Below are 13,442 nucleotides of genomic sequence, written 5' to 3'. Positions count from 1 at the left end.
GGTGAATTCTTATCCATTCTGCAGTTCTATATCTTTTAAGTGGAGCATTTAGGCCATTTACATTCAATTTCAGTATTGAAATGTGAGGTACCATTCCATTAATCTTGCAATTTGTTGCCTGTATTCTTGTTTTGTTTTTGTTTTTTAAATTGTATTTTTGTTTCATAGGTCCTGTGAGATTTATGTTTTAAAGAGGTTCTGTTTTGATGTGTTTCCAAGATTTGTTTCAAAATTTAGGTCTCTAACTTTTAGTGGTTCTTGTAGTGGTGGCTTGGTAGTGGCGAGTTCCCTTAGCATTTGCTTGTCTGAAAAAGACTATCTTTCTTTCATATGTGAAGCTTACTTTCACTGGATACAAAATCCTTAGCTGATAATTGTTTTGTTTGAGGAGGCTAAAGATAGGGCCCCTATCCCTTCTAGCCTGTAGGGTTTAGGCTGAGAAATCGACCATTAATCGATAGGTTTTCCTTTATAGGTTACCTGGTGCTTTTGTCTCACAGTTCTTCTTTCCTTCACCTTAACTTTAGATAACCTGATGACAATGTGCCTAGATGATTATCTTATTGCGATGAATTTCCCGGCTGTTCTTTGTGCTTCTTTTTTTTTTTTTTTTCGAAACGGAGTCTCGCTTTGTCGCCCAGGCTGGAGTGCAGTGGCGCAATCTCGGCTCACTGCAAGCTCCGCATCCCGGGTTCACGCCATTCTCCTGCCTCAGCCTCTCCGAGTAGCTGGGACTACAGGCGCCCGCCACTAGGCCTGACTAATATTTTTTTGTATTTTTAGTAGAGACGGGGTTTCACCGTGGTCTCGATCTCCTGAACTCATGATCCGCCTGCCTCGGCCTCCCAAAGTGCTGGGATTACAAACATGAGCCACTGCGCCCTGCCTTCTTTGTGCTTCTTGTATTTAGATGTCTAGGTCTCTAGCGAGGCTGGGGAAGTTTTCCTCAGTTATTCCCCCAAATATGTTTTCCAAACTTTTAGATTTCTCTTCTTCCTCAGGAATGCAGATTATTCTTAGGTTTGGTTAACATAATTCCGGATTTCTTGGAGGCTTTGTTCATAGTTTCTTATTTTTTTTTCTTTGTTTTTATTGCATTGGGTTAATTCGAAGACCTTGTCTTCAAGCTCTGAATTTCTTTCCTCTATTTGTTCTTCTATTGCTGAGACTTTCCAGAGCTTTTTGCATTTCTATAAGTGTGTCCATTGTTTCCTGAAGTTTTGATTGTCTTTTATTTATGCTATTTCCTTGAATATTTCTCCCTTCACTTCTTTTGTAATTTTTTGGATTTCCTTACATTGGGCTTCAGCTTTTTGTGGTGCTTCCTTGATTAGCTTAATAACTAACCTCCTGAATTCTTTTTCAGGTAAATCAGGATTTCTTCTTGGTGTGGGTCCATTGCTGGTGAGCTAGTGTGATTTTGGGGTGGTGTCAAAGAACATTGTTTTGTCATATTACCAGAGGTGATTTTCTGCTTCCTTCTCATTTGTGTAGGTTCTGTCAGAGATAAGGTCTAGGGCTGAAGGCTGTTGTTCAGATTCTTTTGTTCCATGAGGTGTTCCCTTGATGTAGTACTCTCTCCCTTTCCCTATGGATATGGCTTCCTGAGAGCTGAGCTATAGTAATTGTTATCTCTGTCTTGGATCTAGCCACCCAGCAAGTCTCCCAGGCTCCGGGCTAGTACTGGGGTTTGTCTTCACAGAGTTCTGTGATGTGAACCATCTGTGGGCCTCTCAGCCATGGATACCAGCAATTGCTCCAGTGGAGGTGGCAGGGGGTGAAATAGACTCTGTGAGGGTCCTTAGCTTAGGTTGATTAATGCACTGTTTTTGCGGTGGTTGGCCGCCTAGCAGGAAGTGGTGGTCTCAAGAGAGCATTAGCTGTGGTAGTATGAGGAGGAACAAATGATGGACAGTGCCCCAGAATGCCCAAGCTTATATGCCCTTCATCTTCAGTTATCAGGGTGGGTTGAGAAGGACTATTGGATAGGGGCAGGGCTAGGAGTGTCTGAGTTCAGACTCTTCCTGGGTGGATCTTGCTGCGGCTGCTGTTGGGGATGGGAGTAAGGTTCCCAGGTCAATGGAGTTATGTTCCTAGGAGGATTATGACTGTCTCTACTGTGTCATGCAGGCTGGCAGAGAAGTGGGGAAAGCTGGCAGTCACAGGCCTCACCCAGCTCCCATGCAATCCAAAGGGACTCTCACTCCCACCACGCCCCCCAACCCAACAGCACCGAGTCTGTTTCCAGGCAGTGGCTAGCAGGGCTGAGAACTTGCCCTAGTCTACCTGCCTCCCAGCTGCAAAAGCAAATATGGCTTTTCTTCTTCCCCTGCCTGTGGAGTCTGCACACCAGATTCACGTCCTCGCCTGAGTTCTTCCAGGAGGCTTCTAAATCAGTTCAAATTGTTACAAAATTCAGCTGGAAATTTCCTTCTCCCTGTGGCCCTTACCCACTGCATTTGCCACCCTCCTGAAGGACCCCTGTGAGGACAGACAAAAACGGCTTGCTCAGGGATCCAACAAGCTCCCAGGGTTTTTCCTGCTGCTTCCTCTACCCCTGTATTTCACTTGGCTCTCTAAATTGACTCAGCTCCAGGTAAGGTCAAAATCTTCTCCCATAATCTAGGCCTTCAGTTTCCCCAGTTGGGGTGTGTATTTGGGGGCAGATGGTCTGCCTTTCCCGCTTCCACAGTTTGGGCACTCACAGTAATTCGGTTGTCTCCTGGGTCCTGCAGGAGCAATCTACTCCCTTCATGGGGTCTGGGGTCCTCTCAGGTTTCCTGATTTATTCCTGCAGTCATTTGGGAGTGAAAATTCACTATGCGAGCCTCTACACGCTGCTATGTCCATCCAAGTCGGAGCTGCAATGCAGTGCTGCCTCCTGTCTGCCATGATCCCCAAAGCTCACTTTAATTGTGCTGAAGATATAGAATTAATCCTCTCCCTCTGCTGATATAATATTTTGTAAACATAAATGGGTAAAATATTCACAGTGATTAGGTGGATCATCAAGATAAACATAGAGTAATCTTTAAGGAAATTGAAGCCTGTGTCAAAGACCAAGGAAGTCAGTGATTCTGACGACGACAACAAAACCAAATACCTCTGCTCTTTGTTTCGAATCTCTTGCTCTTTTTTTTTTTTTTTTTTTTTTTTTTGAGACGGAGTCTCGCTCTGTCGCCAAGGCTGGAGTGCAGTGGCACAATCTCAGCTCACTGCAAGCTCCGCCTCCCGGGTTCACGCCATTCTCCTGCCTCAGCCTCTCCGAGTAGCTGGGACTACAGGCACCCGCCACCACGCCCGGCTATTTTTTTGTATTTTTAGTAGAGACGGGGTTTCTCCATGGTCTCGATCTCCTGACCGCGTGATCTGCCCGCCTCGGCCTCCCAAAGTGCTGGGATTACAAGCGTTGAGCCACCGCGCCCAGCCCAATCTCTTGCTCTTACTAGTTTTAGCTACACCACAGTCTTAATCCAATAATACAAATAGAAAATCCTCCAACAGGATGTTCTAGATTGTTTTTCTAGATTGTTATTATAATTCCGAGTTTTAAGAGAAGGGAATTGAGGTTCAGGGAGATTAAATAAGTTACCTAAGGTCAAACAGCTAGTATGTTAAAAAGATAGAATTTGAGCCACATTTTACCTAGAGATTGCAAAATGCATGTCTTTCCACTCCTGTGGCCTGAACTAAGAAGTCAGTCATCTGTTCTATAAAACTGAGATAGACTTTATCTTTGTGCCTTGCCTATGCTTAACCCAACATCTGCTTTATTATTCGGTCCTAGACACAAGCTAATTTATAAAGAAAAAAAAGTCCAATCAATTTCTATGAGCCATTCTAAAAGAGACAGGCAAAAGAACAGGTGACAGTAGGGTTCCTTCAGCTTCTCACCTGGTGGTAGGAATAGGCAGAATGGCACAAAGGGGTCACTGAGCAGCTGGGGATGCCAAACCCCTGAACACCTGGCTGGTGTGTGGTGGGAAGTAAGGAGGCTGGTAAGGGCAATGGGTGAGTATGGTCTGTACCCATTACTGACTGTAAATATGCTAACCAGCCCACCACACCAAAGGCAGGCCTGGCCTGTCCCATCCACAGATAAAATATTTGAGATATTCTCCAATACCCTAGAACACCAGGAACCCATTTATCCGAATAGCTTGGAAAATTCCTGGACCGGGGCCAGCTGTGAGAATAAAGTCAGATGAGTTTAGTTGATCACACTTTCAGGAAACTCTAACAAAGCTGGAGACCATTTTCCTGGAAGTTGTCTTACTTATGACATTTATTAGTCCATGAGTCCCATTAATTCTCCTTCTGGGAAAAACAAAGATGATTATAAAGCCAGTATCATGAATGTGATCCCTGTATGGAACGCTTAGCTTTGCTGTCTTGCTCAGACAGTCTTCAACTCCATCCAGGTTTCACATAAAGAGGACTCTGCCAGAAACTGTGGATGAATCAACGTTCATCTCCATTACTAGAACAAGCACATCTAACATTAGTTCTACTTGTTACGGGCTAGCAGAGTTAAAACAATTTTGTAAAAAATAAAACATTTTAGGTTTCGCTCTGGGACAAGTTTATTTTTACTTTTAATTATAAATGTTCAATAAATAATCTTTTCTCAACCCTCTACTCACATAATATTCATAATTCTAAATGCCCCAAAACTTTTTTTCTAATCTACCTCACCTACAGGTGCAGTAAGGATATTTAGATACAGACCATACAATGCAGAGGTATCCCTTCCTAATCTTCCTACACCTCTTGGAAAAGGTAGACCAACTTCAATGTTTCATGTCTAAGACGTTGAATAACCTGTAGACAGCTACACATCTATGAAGCAGCAGTTTTATGCGTTAGCCATCTATGTCCAGACTCTGTTCTAGGAAAATCTACAAAATGCTGCAGTATTGACTCCTCATTTCAACCTCTTGAACTGTATACCAATATTCTCTTTTTTTTAGGATGACTATATTTTACCCCCCCAAATCAGGAACTTTTGGGAACAAAAGCAAGCACTATGGTCATCTAAACAGGATTTGAAGCCTGATTTTGCCACTTACAAGCAATGGTTTTTGAAAAGTCTCATCTTCTGTGATCCTCACCATAAAATGACTTTACTTTCTCAAAATAGTGAAGATGAAATGAGATAATTCATGTTAATTACTCAGTCCTGTGCCTTCCAAATAAGCACTTTAAAAATGCTTGTTATTATTATTATTATTATTAAAAATCTTAAAATCTGTAGGCCAGAATTCAGAGGATAGCAGGTTACTTTGCAGGAGAAGAGCAGAGAGAAACAGCCTGGCCTTTTCTAAATATGAAGAATTGGAGAGTGTCTTTGAAAGTAGGTAAGTTTTACCTGTCTTTTTGTATTTTGTCTGTAGAAGAACCACAACCAAAATAAAATCACATAATTAATAGTGAATTGAAATATAGACACTGACACAAACACACAAACAGAACACTATTTATTATAAACAATGTATTTAAGATTTTTCTATATTGAAATAGAGAGTTGCATCAAACTTGTTAAGTATTTTGCAGAATTAGACTGGAAGCATTTTTTTTTTTTTTTTAACCATCCTACTTTATGGATGTCCAAGGTTCTGGAGAAAGGTTGTGGGATAGAATGTGGTAAGCATATCATTTAGAGGAACAATATGAGGCTGGAGAGAAAGGAAAAAAAGCAGAGCATTTAGGCCCATGTAGGTCAAAGAAAGAAATTGTTATTTTATTTAAAGTGAAGTATATAGAAATTTAAAGCATTTAAGTGGTATGTTTAGCAACACTGTAATTTGCTATTGCAGCATTGTTGTTTTGAACATCCTTATACATGCAGCTTTATACATATTTTAAAAATAGTTCAGGGTAATAAAATTGATAGAAGCAGAAATATCAGTTCAAAAGATTTGCACATTTAGCATATTGATATTTATTGGCAAAATTCCCTAAAAATACGCCTCACTCCCAGCACTAGTATATGAGAAAATCCACATCCCTACTTGGCTAATTCTTAATTATATTTGTAAAGATTTGCTAACCTGTTAAAGCCAAGTAATACAATGGAGTTACATTTTAAGTGATATTAAGTCAGTGAATAACATACAAATTACATATAGGCAAAACTACCTTACAAAATCATAAAATATGATAGATGTTATTTGAGGGTAGTCAACTCTCGATGATAATTCTTACATACCCTGAAATGTAAAAAACACTGAACCAAAAAAAAAAAAAAAAAAAAAACAAACCAGCAAACAAAAGGAAAGTCTATGCCAGTGTCTAATAACTCAAAAATCAATGATTTTCAAGCTAATTGCTAAATACCTAGGATGAGAGAGTGATAGATAAGGAATTGTAAATAAAATGTTCAAATTTGCCCATAAAGTTCACACCATTCTGCTTTAAGACTACAGTATTGAAATAAGCAGTCAAAAGACTGCTTATTATTGACATAATTAATAAAACAATATACGAAAGTACCTAACATAGATCTGGCACTTTGAAATGCAAAAACTAAAAATCAAATTTTAAATATTTAAATTTTGTTCTATGCGACTGACATTTCTTTCCCGTGTCCTTTATTGTTTTCAACATTGGAAACCCCTCTTGTTATAACAATAACAAATTACTACCCATGAATTTTGGCATTGGTTTCAAGACCGCTAAGGTGACATTGGAGGGTGAATAGGTAGAAATGGGGTTTTACATGCTAAATTATAAAGTCAGAATTAAGTAAAACATAAATAGGTTTCAATACCAATATAGACAATGACTTGTAATTTAATTGACAATTATCCAGATTCCTTATGAGGTTAATAATTTTTGACTTCTGCATTGCTCATTTCTATTTCTATTTTTATGAATTGATTACTTATATTCTCAAAACCAACTTCTGTTTAAGTTGTATTGATTTATAGTAGTTCATTGTGTTTGCTGTTTGAGGTCTCCATCACTTACCTATTGTTTAAGCTTTGTTTATATAGTCTCCAAGATATAGAATGGTTTTTAGTTGATAGTCATATCATTAAATCCTTCCTTTATGCCTTTAATTGTATATATTTACTTAAGAATTATAATGTTACCATCAGAGTGAATAGGCAACCTACAGAATGGGAGAAAATTTTTGCAATCTATCTGTCTGACAAAGGGCTAATATCCAGAATCTACAAGAAACTCAAACAAATTTACAAGAAAAAAACAAACAACCCCATCAAAAAGTGGGTGAAAAATATGAACAGACGCTTCTCAAAAGAAGACATTTATGGGTCCAAAAAATTATGAAAAAAAGCTCATCATCACTGGTCATTAGAGAAATGCAAATCAAAACCACAGTGAGATAACATCTCATGACAGTTAGATTGGTGATCATTAAAAAGTCAGGAAACAACAGATGCTGGAGAGGATGTGGTGAAATATGAACACTTTTACCCTGTTGGTGGGAGTATAAATTATTTCAACCATTGTGGAAGACAGTGTGGCAATTCCTCAAGGATCTAGAACCAGAAATACCATTTGACCCAGCAATCCCATTACTGGGTATACAACCCAAAGGATTATAAGTCATTCTACTATAGAGACACATGCACATGTATGTTCATTGCAGCACTGTTCACAATTACGAAGACTTGGAACCAATCGAAATGCCCATCAATGATAGACTGGATAAGGAAAATGTGGCATATATACACCATGGAATACTATGCAGCTATAAATGAGGATGAGCTCATGACCTTTGTAGGGACATGGATGAAGCTGGAAACCATCATTCTCAGCAAACAAACACAAGAACAGAAAACCAAACACCACATGTCCTCACTCATAAGTGGGAGTTGAACAATGAGAACACATGGACAAAGGGAGAGAACGTCACACACTGAGGCCTGTTGTGGGGTAGGGCGTTATGGGAGGGACAGCATTAGGAGAAATACCTAATGTAGATGACAGGTTGATGGGTCCAGCAAACCACCATGGCACGTGTATACCTAAGTAACAAACCTGCACATTCTGCACATGTATCCCAGAACTTAAAGTATAATAAATGTTTTAAAAATTAAATAAAATTAAATATTCAGTTAAAAAAAGAATTACAATGTTCTCTACATCCCTCATCCTGTATCATCTTCATAGGAATCTTTGAGCTTCCAATTTTATGAATAAGAAAATGAGGGTACTCTGAAGTTAACTGCGATGTTTAAGGAAGAGTCTCAGTTAGAAGATCCAAGATTTAAGCGTTAGAAGATCCAAGTCTTCTAATTATAAATTCTCTGTTGACTCCTCTAGCCATGAAGTCATGAAGTAGTATTGGGAGCGAGGGGAAGTACCTAGCCAGCTAAATGGGGCAAGAAAAACCTTATTGAAGACCTTTGCAAGAAGCAAAAGAAATTGAACTCAACTACCCTGGTACAAATATGTACCATTAGTATTTGTAAATTACATTTGTTAAAAGGTGGGAAGGATTTTAGGCAACTGAATGACCTAGCAGAAAAGTCCTAGAGAGCTTTAAGGGGGAGCAGCTAATGTGATTAGGCCATCTGTGTTTGCTCACTGGTGGATGTCAAAGTTAAGCTCTCACCCTCTCAAAGAGACTGGGAGATAGCGATGCTATCTTTCTTTATAATTACATTTCAAAGGATGGCTCCCAGGTACTGAGAAAGACATTCCTGGCTTATAGAAGACTTATATGTCAAAAGGGCAAATAAATAATTTATAAGTTTTCTTATGTAAACACTCTAAGAAAAAGGAGGTCAGGGGCCTGTAGTCAGGAAGAAATCTGTCTAAACTTTTCTCAAAGTGAGGGAGAATATAAGGCAATTTTGGCCAGTAAAAGGGCTGAATATATTTGCATTTTTGAGTACTATTCTAGAAAATGACTTATTATTAAGTGTGGTTGTTTTAGGATTCTTTTCTATGTGTTTGTTTCAAGTGACAGAAATTCAATTCTAATTAGCTTATTATCTTAATAGTTCAGACCCAGAGTGGTACAGGTGCTCGAATGATGACACCAGAACTGGCCTTTTATTACATGGCCTTTTCATCTATTTATCCAGCTAAAAATGTATCTTTGTTTCTTGGCTTTAAGTTACCCAGCACCTGTTTGCATGTTAAGTCCATGCTCTAGTGCTAGACAGGCTTTCTGCACATGGTGCCCCATGCAAGCAGGCTGGTAGTAAAAGCAAATTTGCCATGACCCATCTCAGGAGCGTACTCAGATGTTCATTTGCCCTAGACAGGGCAGATGTCTCATCCCTCCATTACCCATCCTCCCAGCTCTTCTCTCTGGAAGAAAAGTGATTCTTTTGCCACCTGGGCAAGGACTGCCTCCCCCATTCCCACCAAAAAATAGGGAAAAAAGTGTTTACACATTAAAAATCTTTCTTCTTACCCCTTGCAAATTTTGAGCCAGTATCCTAAGAATTGATTATGCTACAGGTTGAATTCACTGTGGTGATCTGGGTTAGAGAGTCTTTTATGTTTTGTTTTATTTTTTTTGCTCATTCTTCCTAGTCACTAGGATTACAGTGAGTTTCCAAATGATTAACTGCAACTGAGAGAAAACCACAAATAAGCACTGCCCTGGGAGAAGGCCAGTGGGAAGAACACTGGCTGGTTGCTGAGATAACAGGTGCTCCTCCAGTGATCCATTCAGCACAGCCTTTTGGAGGTGGCCAATCGCCAGGTTTTATTTCAGTGATAAAAGAGAAGTGAATCTGGATCTATGATCAATAATTCATGCTGCCCATTGGGATTTAGCCTCCAACCTGAACCTTCTTTAAAGGGTAAAATATAAACTACACCAAATATTTAGAAACGAAATTTTAGGATAATACATTTATAATTGCCAAAGCTGGAAAAGGCCTTATATTGGCCTATATTATTTTATGAGGGAAGAACTTAAAGCCCAGCGTGGTTACATGTTTCGCCTAAGTTTACATGAATCTGAAGAAATAAGAAAGCAGATCTCCATTACTAGCCTCTCTTTTAGCTTTCCTATTGCCTTCTCACTCATTTCAAAACTCATTTGGTTTTTCTCTAAATTCCAAAAGAAATTAAACCTTACAATGAAGTTTCTCCTTTCTTTACATAAATATACAGATGTTGTAAGTTTTCTTTAAAATCCATATATACCACTGATTTTCTATTATTTGTTCATCTCAAAAATCCAGAGAATGCACTAAGAAACTGAATCAAGAAACCTATGGATTTACACAATTAATGCCCAATGAATCCACTTTTGTTGGTGAGTGTAACACTGTAAGGAGACAGAGGAGTCCGTCACACAAATGATAAAACAGACACCCTTAGTTTTTCAGAAACAGATGGATAGAGCTAAACAAAAATCTTTCAAGATTACCTAACATGTAAGTAATGGAGCTGGATTTAAACTTATGTTTCTCTATTAATGTTCTTTGATTCACATAGCATTAAAAGGCAAGAATTTATCTTTTGTGCAAAATCGCCTTCTGTAATTCTTACTTAAGGAGGAATTTGACAGAATGGTATCAACGGAGGTCTCCTAAATGGAGAAAGGGAAAGAGATGGTTTTTCCAAAACAGTATTACCAATTTCTGGAAAATACACATTTTAAATAATATTTTGTACTTTTGGAAACAGAGAGGTCTAATGACTTAGGAGAATTAACAACAAGAACAGTAGTAGGACTAGCCTATAAGCCAGACATCTTACCTTCAGGGCCTGAATACTTTCCACCACATTCTGCTGTGAAGAGATGGAAAGAGAGAAGGTCTCATTTATTTTGACATTAGTGATTTATTCGCTAAATAAGCCACATTGTCTTCCTCATACAAGATAGTAGATCATAAAGGCGGACAGTTGTTACACAGCCAAACTCTGACAGCCACTGGTGCAACTCAGGAATCATGGTTTCCTCCTGCCTGCTCTGTTTCTTTGACCCAGAGAAAATACAAAAGGGACAGTAGTGAAAGAAACCCCACACTGGGCAAGGATCATGCCCTAGAAGTTTTCTGGTGGGCCTCATAGTGGGAGCTGGAGGCTTGGCTGCTTTGAGCTATTTTTTGGATGAATGGCCAAGGAAGAGAGGATTACTGTGCATTACTGTGTCCCTTTTGAGCACAGATCTACGTACTTACTGCAAATGTAACCTCTAAATGGTATCTGCACCTTGCAAATCCCAGGAATGAATTGTTTATTTTTGGGTAAATATGAGATTAAACATTTGTAAAGGGTTTTATGAAGTTCTGCCATACCTATCATCTCATTAAACCTGTGCAAGCCCCATTGAGTTACTATCCTAATGTTTCATATGAAGAATCTGTGTGGACTTGAAATTTGTCCTTATGTTTTCAATCTATTTCTTACCAATCTGCTTCTCTCTTAATGACCTTTATTTACCCCAAAGTGGCAGAAATCTGAAGAAAGCATTCAGGAGCCCTAAGTCTTAATATTCCATATGCTGATGCTGAGAATGGCTCTTGCTTTATAGATATACTTTCTTCCATGAGGAAGACATATCACAGTGGAAACATGTGCTCCTCTTCTTACTGCAGATAAGAGGAATCCGCATTTGGACTGATGCTTCGTGAATAAGTTTGTGTTCTTGACTGGTAACTTGTGATCTATTATTTCTCCATTTGGTGTGGCAGTTGCCCATCTGCAATGACCTCTTTGTGAAAGTCCTCAATTACCCTCCTTTATTTTGTTCAAAAAATTATTTCTACTTTATCCAATTCACTTCAGGGGCTTTCATTTTTAAACAGGATGAATTTTCTGTTTTAGACAAGATATTCTGTGTACGATAGAGAAAAATGATAGAAGCAGGAGACCATGACTCTATTAATGTGTCCATTAAGTGTAGCAGCCTTTCCATGCAACTGTACAGCCTACACATGTGAAAACTGGTACCTCAGCCCACTCTGCTTCCTCTAGAGAACTTTGCTATGCTTTATTTCATTACTCTTTCTCATTTCTATGATTCTAATACTACTGGTTCACCATAATTCTTCCTAGATCTTTTTCTTATTGACAAACCAAAGTTGCTCCCAGCCCTCTGGCTTAGTGAATTCAGAGTTCCAAATTCACTCTGTAGACTACCTGGATTTTTGTGTGTGTTTATTCTTTATCCTTACACCCTTCTTTTCATAATTTAAGATTCCCTTGAAAAGAAAGAATCTTTATAACACCTTACAATCCAGTATCCCCCAAATAGACAAGGAGAGGTTGGGCCATTTCTTTTCCCCACTCTGGAATCATCAAGTTGTATGATTTGTATAGATTATATTCCTTCTATGGATATTCTTCTAAAGAAATAGCAGACAAGATGTGCTGTCACACAGCACAGGAAGAAAGATCAGAAATCCAAAATTGAAATGGGCATGAGAGAGAATAAAATCAAATTCCTTCTATTTTACAGACAAATAATTTTTGATGTTAATCTTAAGATTTTAGATCATGGACTCCACTGAGAATCTGATAAATCTACAGACACATCAGAAGAAAATGTGTGTACACACTCAATTCTCAGGAATCTTAGAGATGTACTAAAGCCCAATTCCCCTTGCATAGGCCAAGTTTGCCCATGACTCAGTATAATTGGTGTTTAGATCATTAATTTTGGTAGTTTGTATGGAACACAGATTAGTTGTCTTATGTTTATCGTGCATTCTTCTCTAGTCTTTTCAACCGTATTTCATTAATATGTTTCCATAAGATAGACACACAAAAAAAGCTGGAAAGATATGTACTGTAACATAAGCCAAATTTAACAAATAAATATTTTTGACTTTCCATAGATTATTTTTGAGTTTTTATAAAAAGTTATATATTAGGTTAAATAAGATATTATGTTTAAAGTTCATATAGAACTATATTTGTCAACCAGGAAAAAAAGTTTTGCTGAACAAAAATTCTAATATTTAGTGTGTGAACAATCTTCATTTACGTCACAGCAAAACTGAGAAATTTGTAAATCAAAATTCTTAACCAGATACATCAGAAGGTGAAAAATTATCAGGTTATTTTCCATGCTAAATAAAGTACAACCTAGAAAGAAAAAGCAAGCTCTCTACACTTGAGTGATGAATGATCATAAATAAGAAATGTTATAAATGTACTGAATCATGAAATAAAGCTATTATTTATGAAATACACCAATGAATAATCATGAAAATACATCAAATCTGCTCTAGACAGATAAAGAAAAAAATGGTCTCAGCAAAATTCCAAGCTCAATAAAGTGTGTAAAAAGAGGCTTCAAAAGTAAATGTTTACAGGTGACTTCATGTTCTCCTATTAAATTAAAAAAACCTCATTTAATTCCACAGTAAAGATATATAATAATGCTTCATCAGGAATGACAGATTTAGGATAAGTACTTCAGGAAGTCCCTGCAGAACAAATAAATGAGTATATATCACCATGTCAGAAAGCTACTGAATAGACCAGTGTGTATGTTT

The sequence above is a fragment of the Symphalangus syndactylus genome, chromosome 2, assembly GCF_028878055.3.
Source record: "Symphalangus syndactylus isolate Jambi chromosome 2, NHGRI_mSymSyn1-v2.1_pri, whole genome shotgun sequence".
Classification (NCBI taxonomy): domain Eukaryota; kingdom Metazoa; phylum Chordata; class Mammalia; order Primates; family Hylobatidae; genus Symphalangus; species Symphalangus syndactylus.
The sequence above is the reverse complement of the archived record's forward strand: the minus strand, read 5'-3'. Positions refer to the sequence as shown.